Here is a 15,265-nt window from a genome sequence, read left to right as displayed (position 1 = left end):
GAAAATACATTTAACAGGAGCAAAATATCCAACCTAGTGGCTACTTTTCTTTTTGTACTAAAGCTCTGTATGCACATAATTTAAATTCCCTGTCTCTCTCTCTCTCTATATATATATATATTTAATTGAAGAAATGGTTTAATCTGAGCTCTCCGATTTCCAAATAGTTTCCAGTCTTTTCAGAGATTAAAGGGCCTTTCATTTTGCGTTAGAGTTGAAAACTGACATCCCATTGGGCAAGACTCTATGCTCTTTGACAACTATTTTTAAAACATAATTATACTCTCTAGGTAAGCAACTTACTCTCTAGGTAAGCTCTTTGACAACTATTTTTAAAACATAATTATACTCTCTAGGTAAGCAATTATACTCTCTAGGTAAGCAAAAAGCAATTTAATTGTTTTGCCATTTCACACCCAATGTTAAGTAATTTTCTCTTTATATATAGTATTCTATCACTTTATATAGATCACGAGGTAGACATATAGAGAAATATATAGAGAGAAATTATTTTAAAGTTAACTTTCCCAAGAAAGCACAAAAACAATTATATTGAGAGCAGGGTCACCAGTGATCAATAACCACTTTACAAAAAAAGTTAAGGTTATCAAAAAAGATTCTTCAAATTGCAGTCACAACTTAAAGGGTCATTACCCAATTCCTCTGAGTGATGACGTTTAACTGCAAGTTCATGGCTCTCCAAGGTTCCATTACTGGGCATGGTGAGAAGTAGGGGTAGTCTCTATAAATTTTGTGACAACTTTTGCTCTGTATATACATTATGCATCTTTTTGGAGAGAGGGTCTATACTTTTAATCTGTTTCTCAGATAGACCATAAAATGGCAAGAAACCCTATTCTCGAGTATCTGTCAACTTAGATCTATAGGAAGGGACCAAATGACAGAAGTAGCAGTCCATAGCCTCTTCCAGTTGGAACTAGATGACGACTGGTGAGCCTCTGTTCTAATTTTCTTTCAAAACCCCACAAGATTGATCATGAGTCATTTTTCAGTGTGCCACAAGCAGCCATAAAGTCCCTATGACAGTTTCCTTAAAGGTTAGCTTGTTGATTTGTGACTTGGAAATTCTTTTATTCCAGCATGTGATTTTCTCAAAGAGTTTGTGGGGAAAGATCACGACATGAAAGGAAGACATTTATGACATGATAAGCAGTGCGTGCTGTGGCTTTCACGCTGTGTAGAGGATGGATGAGGGTGGGCATTATGTTATACCTAGTAACCTGATATCCTGAGGACGCCTTGAGCTTTTAAGAAGGACACACAGTCCTAGTGGAGTGTCACCTTTATATATAGGCGGCAGAGCTGTGCCATTAACTTTGTGAGGTATTGAATAATCTCAATAGTTGTCAAAGCTCAGACTTGGAGCAGTTTTTCCTGGGTTCAAATCCTGGCCCTCTCACTTAGATGCTCTGTTACTCTGGGCAGCTTTCTTAATCCTGTCTGCCTCATTTGTAAAATAAGGATGGTAGTAATATTACCTACTTACTGCATGGGCTAGTTCTTAGAATTAAATGTTATTATTTGTTAAGTACGTAGAAGGATGTCTAAACACTGTTTAAAAAAATAAAATCAAGTTCTAAAAGTCCATGTTGATAGACAGGTAATATCTGAATTGCTGGGAGTTGGGAACTATACTCAATACTCTGTAATAACCTCTGAGGGAAAAGAATCTGAAAAAGAATAGATATATGTATGTATAACTGAATCACTTTGCTGTATACTTGAAACTAATAACACAATATTGTAAATGAACTATACTTCAATTTAAAAGAAAGAAATAAAAGCATTTCCCCACCTTAATAGAAACTATACAAAGCATTTTCTCTAATGATTGCATTAATGTTCTACTGTGGGAATATACTGAAATTAAAAAAAAATTACTGGGAGTCCTATTTTCTGTTGATTTGATTGTCTTGTACCACTGCCCTCCATTAAGTATTTTAATGGCTCTACTGCTTGCTGATTTGGTTTAGATGTGAGGAAAGAGGCCTCAGGTCTCACCTGTGTGGTCCCGGCCACTAGAGCAATTGACAAGAGCAAGACATGTTTGAGAGACATCACTCAAAAGTTTGTGCATTGGGAAATATTTTAGTTCAAGTTGTTGGGGTCTGGGATGTGTTTGCAGTAAGGAGTAGGAAAGTGCTAGAGAAAGAAAAGACACTAATGGTAGGAATATGGGCTTTGGGGAGCTTATCAATTTGCCTGAATTCTGATCCAGCTGAGAAAATCTTGGACATTTCGAACATGTATTGCCTTAAGATTATCTTGGGAGTGTGGGTGTACAAGAGGTGGTGATATAATCTGACTCCAATTCAAGAGACAGCCTTTAATATATTCTTTAAATTCAGAAGAAACACTTTCCTCCTAAACATCAAGATATACAAATAAACAGGGATACCATGTCTTATTCTTTCATCTTACACCTCTTGAGTTAAAATATACATATATCACTTCTAAATCTCTTAATCTAATTTGAGCCAAAAGACACCAGTTCATTTTTCAGCAAAACTGTCTAACTAATCTCTTTTTTTAAAAAAAATTAATTAATTAATTTCTTCATTTTTGGCTGCGTGGGTCTTCATTGCTGTGTGCGGGCTTTCTCTAGTTGCAGTGAGTGGAGGCTACTCTTCATTGTGGTACGTGGGCTGCTCATCGCGGTGCCTTCTCTTGTTGCAGAGCACAAGCTCTAGGCACGCGGACTTCAGTTGTTGCAGCATATGGGCTCAGTAGTTGTGGCTCACGGGCTTAGTTGCTCCATGGCATCTGGGATCTTCCCAGACTAGGGCTGGAACCCATGTCCCCTGCATTGGCAGGTGGATTTTAACCACTGCACCACCAGAGAAGCCCCTCTAATTAATCTCTTTGAATGACAGTTGTCAAAAGTTTTCCTGCATATTGTCATGCAGTTCTTGTCTCAATATTGAGCTGCTGCAACTATAATTCACAGTTGTAGTCACTCACCATCCTGGAGACTTCTAGTTGCTAAAGATTTTAAATTAAAATGTTCCCAGTGGATAGTAGAGTAATATCATGGATTCCATTGAAACTCATTCTCAATAAGGTCTATCACTGCAGTGAATTTTCTAGATAAATCAAGTCCCCAAATGCCACTATTGATGAAATTGATTCTGCGAAGACCGTCTGCATATGTAAAAGGTATACTCCTAATTTATTTTGTCTCCGTGTACATGGTAAGACAATGATATATGAAGTAGTGTTTCCCAAATTTGGCTCATCCTGAGAATTACATGGGGAGGTGATCTATGGTGGGCTCGAAATCTTTATTTTAAACAAAATGTCCCAAGTGATTTGAGAATCAGGGAAACATATCAATGTAAAGTAAGGTGCAAGGTGGTTCAGACTTACTAGGACATTTGGGAGAGAGTGGACAGTTTTTTAAGACTTAACAGAATTATTCTCTTCTGGGTTTTATAAGCATTGCTTTTTATTAATCAGAGAAATTAGTGGCAGGAAGCATGAATAAAAATAGAAGTCTAGAGAATGCAGGCTTTACAAACCACTTCTATTTAACAAAGCTGACACGTTTTTACATAATGAAAACAGAAACATAATTGCCAAAAAATTATAGCTTTAATTCAAATCTCAAAACAATAATCATGTAGATTTACTTAAAATCTCAGCATTTTAAGAGAATTGTGTGGGATTGATAACACAAGAGAGAAATTATGTATTTGTTCAAATAATGGAAACTCACAAGAAGCCTGGAGACTAATACAGTTTTAAATACTAGCTGGGATTTCTCCATGGTAGTCAAATAAAATCAGACACATCACTTTATTGGGGTTGGGAAAAAACATGGGATGGGGTAAAATTCTTTTTATTTAATTTAGAGGTAAGAAGGTAGATTATGAACATATAATTTAACCCCCAAATAGACCAGAGCTCTTTACTGATAAAAATCAGTGAATAAGAAGCTACCCATACATGAGCCCCAATGTCTACCCATACATCCCTCCAATGTACCCTCTGGTGTCTGTATATAATCCAGAGATCTGACTCTTCCAAAACTGGAATCTGAATTGACACCTGCCTTCCCAGATCACTGATCTGCACTTTTTTATAGTTTCGTCACTGAGATTTCTAAATTATTTCATCCTTCTAGGTCTCAAACTGTCCTTGGATAGTTTCCTAGGACCTCATTTCCCTAACTCCTTATCAACCATCAAAATGTCTTGTAAGCTGAAGGAGTTATGCATAGATGCCAAAGATGATCTTTATATAGATTATTTTTCCTGACTCTTAATAGTCTATTAACCAGTAATCCACAACTTTATCTCTCATTTCATGTCTGCTCCTACTTTTGCATACATCACCATCAATATCTCATGTAGCGTTAGCCACTTTGTCATGATCATAAACTCAAACTGCACTCGAAGCATAATAACAGAACTATTTTCTCCTCATTCCTGCTTTTTTGCCCCCAGCAGTTATGTTCCTGAAATGAAAGTCATTCTCATTAAGGAGAATTAGGGACAGACTTTAAGCTCTGGTCTTCATGTAGTTCCACAGGCTTTGGAGAGCACAGCTGGTCAGGGAGAAGGAGGTGGTTCCATTTGTGCGAATTGCTGTTCACTTTTATTATTTTGGCCAGATTTGTTTCAGATATGACTAGATCTTCTTTATTTCTTAGTCCAGAACATGGCTGACTAGGAGTCCATACCAGGAATACAAATATGGCAACTTTGTCATTTTCTCACTCACTTGTGTTTGCTCGCATATCACCTGACCTGGTTGCTCTGCAGGCAACTATTAAACACTTGTGTACTTTTACCACTGTTTGTGAATCCAACACTCAGGGCTGAAACTTTTAAGCACTCGCCTATTTCTAATACTCTTATGGATTCATGCCCTCATCACCTCTCTTTTACATACTTAGCAGCCTTGAAAATAAAGAATATGGTCATTTAAATACCAATAAGTCAAAATACACTAAAAGCAAATAAGAAAATGCAGAAGCCACTTCCAAACCTTCTTTCCTGTCAATACAGCATGCAAATCTGACTGACACACAAACCAGTAGTCTTTCCCCTACAACAAATTTCCTCTTGTCTGTGGGTTGAATTTAATTTTACTTCTCTTTTCTTTTTGTTTTAAAACTACCAGAAAACAAGTAACGAAAATCCAATTATGATTTAACTTACTGATATGAAATACTAGAAGAAAAAATAATGTCTTTATTATAGTTAATTTACTTAACTATAAATTATATAATTGATTAAATGAAGCGATTCCATTGTAGATCATTTTAAAATAAGCACTCTAGAAATTAGTAATAGAAATAACATTAAAATTCCTATGGAAATGAATCTACATATTCTACTTTGTTGGGTGACAGAAATTTTAAAAGATAAAATCTACAGGCTAATCTCTTTTAAAGTATGAGAGTCTTTAACAATCGCTAATATAATTTATTTATATTAGAATACTTTCTACTTTTTGACTGAAAACCTATATATATGCAGGTAACAGGAAGAAAAAGAACCACCATAAGACACGGGAAATACACCAAACACTTAATCAGACCTTTTCGGATACACCCAGAATTGACTGTATGTTTGTAGTGGTATAACAAAAAAATACTCTGAATATTGTCAAGAAGGAATAAATAGAAAATTATAACAATCAATAGGCTCTGATTATCCTTGAAAATATAGAATTTTCATACTTAATAAAACTCAGACGTCCAAGTCACCCTCCTGTGGTTCCATTAAAGTGTTTTTCAGATATCAATTTAACATTATAAAAATTCAGAATGAGACTGATTGTAACAATATTCAAATTCCCAGAAAAGATATAAAATTATATCTTTAATCACAATGAAATTTCTAAAACTAGTGATTCACTTTGAGAGTCTATATTCTTTCACAATACTATAACATATTTGGAGCAAATAAGTTCATCAGTTTCCATTTCTGTAATGTTCACCATCTAGTCCAGGAAGAGAGCCTTTGATTGGCCACTCATATGATTTTAGGTGGAAGTTTTTGTGTTAGAGGATTATCCAGATTAATCTTTTTCTTTCCATTCCTATTCTTCAGAACACTAAAGATGCTGCTTTAGCCTTTCCAGGCCATTACATATGGCTAAAGGGTTTATTCTCCTCCCTGGTCTCCTGTTCTTACCCCTATTTTAAGATCCAACCTACTCCCTATGGTTTCTCCTAGCCTCTTTTCATAGATTCTTATCATTGCCATATAACCAATTGTCCGTAATGAGATATTCTTTTATTTAGGGCAGCAGGAGTGTAAAGAGAGGGGAGTTAGAGAGAAAAAAGAACATCTATACTTGTCTGTACATGACTTTATTAACAAGCTGATTCCACATTTTGGATATTTTGTCAACAGACTATGATTCATAGCCTCAGCACTGTTTCAAAACATGTCTGATTTCCCAAGGAGCATATCCCTGCCAAATTAATTTACAAAAAACAAGTTCCAACGTACTTTCTTAATATAATCCTAATATAATCTCCGATTACAGCTTCATTTATTCAAAATCCATTGAGTACCTTTTCTAATGAATACAAACTGCCTTTGCACGCTTTAGCTAAGTGCCACAATTTTTTTAGGATTAAAACACATTAGGCAGGCTCTGTCAATCGATCTTCATTACATATCTGGAAAGACACACACAAACTTATACACCTGTACCACTAGCTTTTTTACTCTATGATTTTCCTGTGCACATGAGACTGAGTATTAAGAAGATGCGGTTTTAGTCAAGGTCCTGCCACTAATTGTATGACTGTGGACAAATCCGGGGCAGATTACTATGGAACTAATGAATGCTAGTTCATTAGTTCACACCCATCACTTGTATAGGCTTCTTTCATGCTACTGTAAGAGACCTTATAAATGTGTTCACATGATTGTATGCCTTTGTAAAAATTTGGAGCCGTAGATATTTTAATTACAAATGATTAAGATTACAGCTTCTTTCCACTCTAAATTTCCTTCTGTGAGAATTTCCCTCTTATTAGGTGGCGTTCTGGTCAACTTTGATGGTTTTTGGATCCAGCACGAGGAAGTTGAGTTGAGGGCAGATTGAATTTAGGTTATATGGGATATATTTATGTGATTTGCATTCATTTTGGTGAATAGTTAGGTAGATAGCCCAGTGTGGGATGAGTTTTGGAAATACCCTGCCTACCATGTGTTGACATATCCAAGATGATAGCACAGTGTGTCAGCCAGTTAACTAAATAACATTATTTTACTTTTCTGATTTTTCCAATATTTGCTGTATTTAAAATTTCCAATTTCTCATATTTTTCCTCATTCTTAATATGTATTTAATTTTGTATTCATAATTGTATATTCTTCTTATTAAAGAAATTTCCCCTGGTTTAAGCCTCAGATACCACAAGACCTTACTCTACCTTTGGACAAGTTAGTAATCTTTTGTAGGTCTCAAGTTTCCAAATTGTAAATAAACAGTTGGATGTTATGTCTGTCTAATAAATCTAAGAAATACCACGAGAGGGTGTAGAAAAATATTAAAAAATAATATTTCTTTGAAAAGTACGTCAACATCCTGAATTCTTACCAGAATGAAATTTTCACCCTTCTTCAACTATGCCATGTCCCTTCTCAATGTACTCATGTGGTGCCTTCACATAATATCTACTTATCTCTTTTCTTTGTGTGAGCGACTGCAACTTATCCTTCCAAGTGGAGCTCAAGGTAAATCCTTCTGCGTTAGTTTTCTACTCCTGTGTACAAATTACCACAAATCGCACATCTTCGCAGAACACACATTTATCATCTCGCAATTCCCACAGATAAGTCTTATCACAGCTCAGCTGGGTTCTATGCTCAACCTCACAAAGCTGCAATCAGATGCTGGCCGAGGCTGTGGTCTCACCAGAGGTTTGTCCATGAAACAATCTATCAATACCCCACACTCCTTCAGGCTTTGGCGTAAGTCATCTTCCCGATGTACTATGGAAGTCCCCGTTTCCTTTCTGCCTATCAGCTGGGGTTTGTTCTTAGCTCCTAGGTGCTGCCCACAGTTCCTTGCTACACTATATAGACCCTCTCTACACATGGCAGCTAGCTTCTTCAAAACTAGCAAGGGACTCTCTGGCCCTCCTTAAAAGTCTTCTACCTGATAAAATCAGGCCCACCCAGGATATTCTCCCTTTTGAATAATTCAAACCCTGCTGATTTGGGACTTTAAATATATCTGCAAAATGTCTTCCCCCCTGCATATGTTACGATATCTCTAAGCAGTGTTTATTTTTTTCTCCCCAAAGTAGTCACAGGATTTATTTACTTTCAGTAATGTTAATATTGTACTGTAACGTATCTGCTAGTACTTTTACATCTACCCCACACACTCCAGACCAAAAACTTCTGAGTATTGTATGTCCCATATGTTGCTATAATTTCAGGATCTAGCAGGTCCTGATATATGATAGGTATGCAACAGATGGTCGTTCAGTGAAGCACTCCTTGTTGAAAAATTTAATGTAGTCCACTAAAAAGTCAGCAACCGAAAACTTCAGTATTGCTGTAGGGGTGGATGTTTTTAAACTCAATCTTACTGCAAAATGGAAATTAAAGTTAGTACAATGCCGTTGTTTATCTAGTGAATGGAATAATGAAGGAGGAAGTTTTTAAAAAAAGGAAAAGGAAGACAATCATAACAGTCACCTTAGAAAATAAATTAGAAAAGGATCGGGTGATCATTAGGGTCATGTTTTCAGAGCCTCGTTTAGCATTTCATATCCTTTGTTGATGTACTCCCAAGTTTTGTTCCCTAATCTTCCTTATCTTTTCCATGCTTTATTTTTTTCTGTCTATGTCTATCTATCTAATTGCCCATCTTCATCAAGAAAAATGAACCTCATTAGTGAAAGTTATCTGCTTTAGAATTGCAGGTGACAAAACTTTTTCATAGATTATAGGCAAACCATGACACTAAATAATTACATCTCCATTCACTACCTTTATGAGTAGTTCAGAAATTAGACTGATACATCCAAAAAGGAGCAGAAGTAAGGTTTAGTCCAATAGCTTATATACTCTTGCCCTTAGTTAAAGTGTACTTGCTTCCTGGGATGGCAGCCATCCAGTTTTCTGCTCCCTCTACTCCTAATGATGCAGGAGCAGAGCTAGGGAATGATTGTGAGTTTTCTAGTCATTCAATTAGTAACTGCTTAGTGAATGACAATTATGTTCTAGATACTAAACTAAGCATTATTAATACATCAACAAACAAGACTGAAGAAGTTTTGACTATATGAAATTTATGTTCCAGAGGAGGGAAATAGCAAATATGTAACAGATAAATTGATAGATTGTGATGCAAGGAAGGAAATAAAACAGGGTAATTTTGATAAAGTATAATAACCTGTGTTACTTTATGTAGGATAATTAGGGAAGACCTCCTTGAGAAGATGATTTTGGTACCCAGTCTTGGGAAATGAGAATAATAAGGGGAGATATCTGAAAGAGGTATGCGTAAAGACCCAGAGTTGAAAAAGAATTTTAGGTGTTAAAAAAATCGAAAGGATGTTCATGTAAATACAGCACAGTAAAAGAGAAGAGAGTTTGTGATGAATGTGGGAGCTAGATCATGCAGACTTCAGGCTTAATTAAAGAATTTGGATTTTTAAGAGGAATGGCAAAAATCACTATGGACAAAGAAGCGATATCAATTGATTTATATTTTTAACCATTTTGCAAAAAATTCCTTATTGTAAGAAAAGAGTAAAAGCAGGGAGACAAAGTTAGAATGAAATAGTTCTGGACAGATATCATGGTGTCTTGGTATCTAGGGAGAAATGTGAAAATGGAAAGAATTATATATGAGATATGTATTTTGGAGGTAAAACTGATTAGATTTCCTCATTAATTGGTTATGCTTAGTGAGACTAAAAGAAAGGGAAGATTCATAGAGGGATCTGTAAGGTTCTAGGGTAAGCAGCTAAGTAGGTAGGGGTACCATTTACTAATAAAGTAGAAATAGGGGTCAGAGAAAGAGTATGGTATTAAAAGACTCCTTCTTGTAGATAGATTAATTTTGAGATTCCCACCAGACATCCAAACAAAGATGCCAAGTAGGCAGTGAATACATGAGTGTGGAAATCAGGGCAGATCCTGGGTTGGAGAGACACAGTGAGAAAGGCATCAGTGTGGAGATACTGTTGGCCAAACTTGGTTTCAGATTCCAACAAATACACTTACCAGTGATGTAACTTTAGACAAGTATCTTAATAATGTTCTCTATCTTCATTCCATCTTTTATAAAGTGGGAATAATAGTTGCTATTAATAATTAAATGTCTGGAAAACAGCATATAGCAAAATACATCCAGTAAACGGTGCCTTAATATGAATGATGGTATCTTGGGTTTAATGACTTCTTTAGAATTCTAAGAGGTATAAGTGGGAAGAGAGCATAACAAAATTAGCCATCTAAAGGAGAGGAAAGTGCCATATCCCAAAATGCAGAATTTTATAAATGGGAACTTTAAGAGTAAGTCATATGAATCAGCAACTGGTGTTGCTACCACTTCTGCCAGGAAAGACCTGTGTATGTTCATTTCAATGTGAATCAAACGCTAGTTTGATTTGGGGCCTTGTTTCCTAATTGAACTAGACTGAGCTTGAAAGGCAGTTCAGGAGAGTGTGTGGTTTGAACTTGTTTTTTTCACAGCAGTTTCATGTTCTAATAGCTTCCTGGAGCCAAAGTAAATACTGAGGAGGGAATTTCCAGTTTTCTACTTATTAACAGAGGCTGCCTGAGGTTAATGGCATCCCAGATGCGTCAGCCACTTCAAATCCTTTGTCAAAATTTAGGGACTTCCCTGGTGGTCCAGTGATAAAGAATCTGCCTTCCAATGTAGGCAGATGTGGGCTGGATCCCTGGTCGGGGAACTAAGATCTCACATGCCGCAGGTCAAACAAGCCCGCCCACCACAAGTATTGAGCTTGTGTGCCACAACTATTAAGCTCACGTATCTCAACGAGAGAGCCTGCGTGCTGAAAACTACAGAGCCCACGAGCTCTGAAGCCCGCGCACCACAGCTACAGAGCCCGCGTGCCCTGGAGCCCACGTGCCACAGCTAGAGAGAGAAAACCCGCACACCACAACTAGAGAGAAGCCCGCGGGCCACAACGAAGAGACCGCATGGTGCGCCACAGCGAAAGATCCCGCATGCCTCAATGAAGGTCTCATGTGCCGCAACTAAGGCCCGACACAGCCAAAAATATAAGTAAAATAAATACATTTAAAAAAAAAAAATTTTGCCAAAATTAAAAAAAAAGAGAGAGAGAGAGAGACAGAAGAAGCATAGAGGAAAGGTAAATTTTAAGAACAAGGGGTGTTCGGTAAGAATCTGGAGAAAAGATGGAGAAGGGAACTGAGCAATAGGACCAGTGTACATTAAACTACAAACAAGGTTTTTCTATTTTAGAAAGTTCGATTCTAATCAAGATTTAGCAACTCTTTTCCTTCTTTCTTCTTCCTCCTTTCTTAAAGTTTCTCCACATTTTCAAACCTCCCTTTAATAGAAACATAGATCTTTCTCAGTGTTCAATCTCATGTTTGGAAAAGTATAGAGAATAAAACCTGGAGACTTTATTTGTATAAGCTACATACCAGAGACCTCCTTTCTTTTCTCAGCTCTGCCGTCTTCTCTGTGGTTGTAGCAACATTTCTGAATGATTTCCTTATCTATAAAATGAGCAGGTGGGACTGGTATATAAGGAAGAATCCAGCTCTGGCATTTTGTGATTTGACTCATCTCTTGCGTTAGTAAAGCAGGAAACGCCTGGTCACAGCATATGCGTTCACAATCAATTGTTTGATCTGTCTTTTTTTTCAAAATGAGGTGAGAAGGGAAGGGTGAGGAAGGAAAAACAGACTTCACATGGTAGGGCATCTTAGTCTTTTCCCTGCAATGTCTTTTGTTTAGGCTGTGGGTGTATTCATGTGTGTGTGTGTGTGTGTGTGTGTGTGTGTGTGTGTGCATTTTCAATTTCATATTTTTTCTGGGAAATTTGAGTGATTTTATGGATGTGAATATTAAGGACAAAAAATTAAATAACAGGAAAAATCTGTTTTGATTTTTAAGGTGGTTATCTAATGGGGACGTGGAAGCAATCGTCAATCCATAACTCAAAGATATATAAAAAAAATCAGTAAAAATTTAAAGTTTCAAAAAGTAAATATTGTTGCCATAGTGATAGTGGAAATAAAATGTATCAATTTTTGTATAGTTTATTCTTAAGTATTTTTAGACAAGAACATACATGAAGGGTTTGTTAAAAATTCTGTAGGATTTGAATGAAGTATATGAAAATATGACTGACTATTACTCATTCAATAGTTCTTTGTTTCATTTTGTTTTCTTTTTTCTCTTTTCTTAAAAAATTATTGAAGAAGAGGGTAATTAATCCTAATTTGGAGCAGGGAGCATTTAAAGAAGAGGCATCCCTCTGTTGTCACCTAGTCATTTAATTCCTGACTGAGGGATTGGACAAGTCTATATACATCTGGAGGCAGGACGATGGCCCAGAAGGGATACAAGAAGGTTCTGGAGAAAAAAATTTTCTTACTTCTTTAGGGGGGACTGCAATTTCACATAAGCTTTCCAGTGGAAAGAGTGAGAGGTTTTGATGCTGGTAATTCTAAGATTTTGTTGAAATGGAAAAGCATTGATTGATTTTTACATTGATCTTCACCTCAGCAAAAATCAATGTTTGTTTACTATAATCTCTGTAAGCCGTATGCATCTCCAGCTAATAACGTAGTTTTTGATGCCAGTATTATTTTGAGTTCTGAATAGAATCGTTAACAAATTATCATTTAAGGTTACATGCATATTAGAATTAATGCAGCTAAGTTTTATTTCAAACACTTAGTACAATGTGGAATTATTACAAATTCAAGGAAATAATAAACTATTTTACAAGAAGCCCATAATTTTAATTCTGTCCTTTTGCCTTTCTTCCTTTCATTACTATTTCTCCCCTCTGTCTGAATATATTTCTAATGTGACATCAATTTCTGGATCTATAAAATAGAGGTCATGTTTTTCCTAAAAGAGAACTGTGAAACTTTGACTAACCACAAAAAATCACTTCTAGCCTTTTCAACACTACAATTTTTGTCAACTCTCTGATTTTAGCTTTCTTTCATATGATCAGGAAATTCAGGAAGATCACACATGCAAATGCAAGAGTACTACTTAGAAAATGACTCAGTATTATATAAAAGTAAAGTAATAGAGGCATGATCTTTACCAGTAGGTTCTCTAAAGATGTGGTTATGGATTTCTGGCAGTCCACCAGCCTAATATCCACGTTCCCCTCAGCTTCTGGCCTGGACATGTAACAAGAGGAAGAGGAGAAACAAGACCTCTGGGCACTTTTTTTTCTTTTTTTTTTAAATGTATGCTGCTTGTGTGTGTTGAAGCATTAGATGGCTAAGGGGCAGTGATAGGTATGAAATCCTTCCAAGGTGGGAATTTCCAGCCTAAGGTCAGGCTAAAACTCATCAAACACCATATGATGTTCACTTCTAGTGGGAAAGCTAAGTAGATGGGCCAATTCTGACATGAATCAAATCAGAGACAAGTTGACTTATTTGGAGGAGAAATAGCAGAAATCTAAGAAGGCAAAGAAGCTCAACAGTAAGCAAAGATGGGGTCCGAAAGTAGAAGTTATTGCCACATGATAGAGAACATGCGTGATGTATGGGAAGCTTTCACATCTGTCCCCAAGTATCATTTCTCTTAAAAATGAGGATAGCAATTCAGTATTCTTTATTGATTTAAAATTTCTAATAAACAGCTGCTAATAATTTGCTTTATCCTGAGCTATCATTCTTAGCATTTTTTCCTGTCATTGTAATTCTAAGCAGCCTCCATAAAAGGTGACAAAAAGGCACATGTTTCCTCAAACATAAGTTGATTTGTCCCTTTTTCAGCTCTACGTTTTTCTTTCTTTAATGAACTAACAGTACTTGATGGGTCCACTTTACCACACCTTGGTCGCCTATATCTATTTCCACAACATTCCACATTTTCCCTTTAATTCTCAAAATGTTGCCTCCCTTCAGTAGTCAAGTGGTACTTTATAGAATGGGTTTCAACTTCTCCACTGGGTTTTGAATTTCCCCAGTCTCTTTCAGAGACACTCTCTAGTCTTATCATGACTTCTATCATATGTAAGTTGCTTACGCCTTGTGTACACCCTCAAATGAAGCAACAAATTAATCATATTACTCCATTCGTGGAACCTATCATCAGTGGTCAGTATGGAATGCCCTTTTGCTTTATTTATTTAACTTACGACTTTCTTCACTCTTTTCCTACTGTCGGCCACCTTCCTCTCCCCCATGGTCAACTAAATTAAATGTGTCTGATATATATCCTCAAGTCTGTGTGTATCCTTGCATTGTTTTCTAGTGTAGGCATATATGTTTAATTTATGTAAATGTTATTGTGCCAAAAACCTTGTTATCTTATTTCTTTTTCCACTCAGAATCTAATTATCCGTCCACCTTTCTGTGCATATTCTAGCTCCTTGCTTCTAAGTGCTGCACAGTATTCCACACAAAACCTATAGAATATTTTACATCTCCCAAAATCCTCTTGAAATGGACACCTAAACTGACCATCTGCTGCCCCACGAAAGCATTGACTGTGTTTTGAAAGTCGTTGGCATTGTTCACAGGTATTCCTGGTTCTTGCAGTGTATGAATACATGGGAGGCATTTTGTATTGTCTGATCACTTTTATATATAATTCTGGCCAATGAGTGTGGACAGATGTGACATGTATCACTTCTGGCCTAGAACACTTCATTGCTGGCTTGAAATCTCCAGAGTTCATCTTTCCCTCTTCACGGTGGCTGACAGTGTTTGAGATGGGTGGCTACATCCTCAGTCTGAGCGAGTACACTGGGCATATTTAGCCTGCCAATCTTGTGATGGACCTGCAGCATGAACAAAAAAGAAACCTATGGTATTCCAAGTAAGGGGTTTGGGGTTTGGAGGTTACCACAGCATAATCTCATATCCCCTGACTGATATAATCATCATATAAGCCCCTTTCTAGACCTGTGTGAGAATATCTTGGGGCCATGTAACCAGAAATAGGAATATTGGGACATAGGGTATATGCACTTTAAATCTGAGTAAGTATTGCTGGAGTGCTCTTGAGTGAGATTAAGCTCATCTGCTTTCTCCACATCCCCACTAATAATTACCAC

The 15,265-nt window shown here is 36.6% G+C and overlaps 1 long non-coding RNA gene across 1 annotated transcript in view; it reads right to left on the bottom strand.

Moving 5' to 3' along the window:
- The window catches only part of LOC149749292 (uncharacterized), a 61,086-nt gene extending 49,211 nt beyond the window's left edge, over window positions 1-11,875 (bottom strand). Inside the window, exon 1 of the long non-coding RNA XR_016392972.1 lies at window positions 11,649-11,875. This is a non-coding gene — a long non-coding RNA (uncharacterized LOC149749292). The remainder of the gene's footprint in view (window positions 1-11,648) is intronic.
- Between the last annotated feature and the right edge of the window lie 3,390 nt (window positions 11,876-15,265).

This window comes from Delphinapterus leucas, chromosome 4 (genome assembly GCF_059928025.1).
Source record: "Delphinapterus leucas isolate spDelLeu-1000000601 "Yukka" chromosome 4, BTC_Dleu_Yukka2, whole genome shotgun sequence".
Lineage (NCBI taxonomy): Eukaryota > Metazoa > Chordata > Mammalia > Artiodactyla > Monodontidae > Delphinapterus > Delphinapterus leucas.
This window is presented reverse-complemented; position numbering and strand designations above follow the sequence as displayed.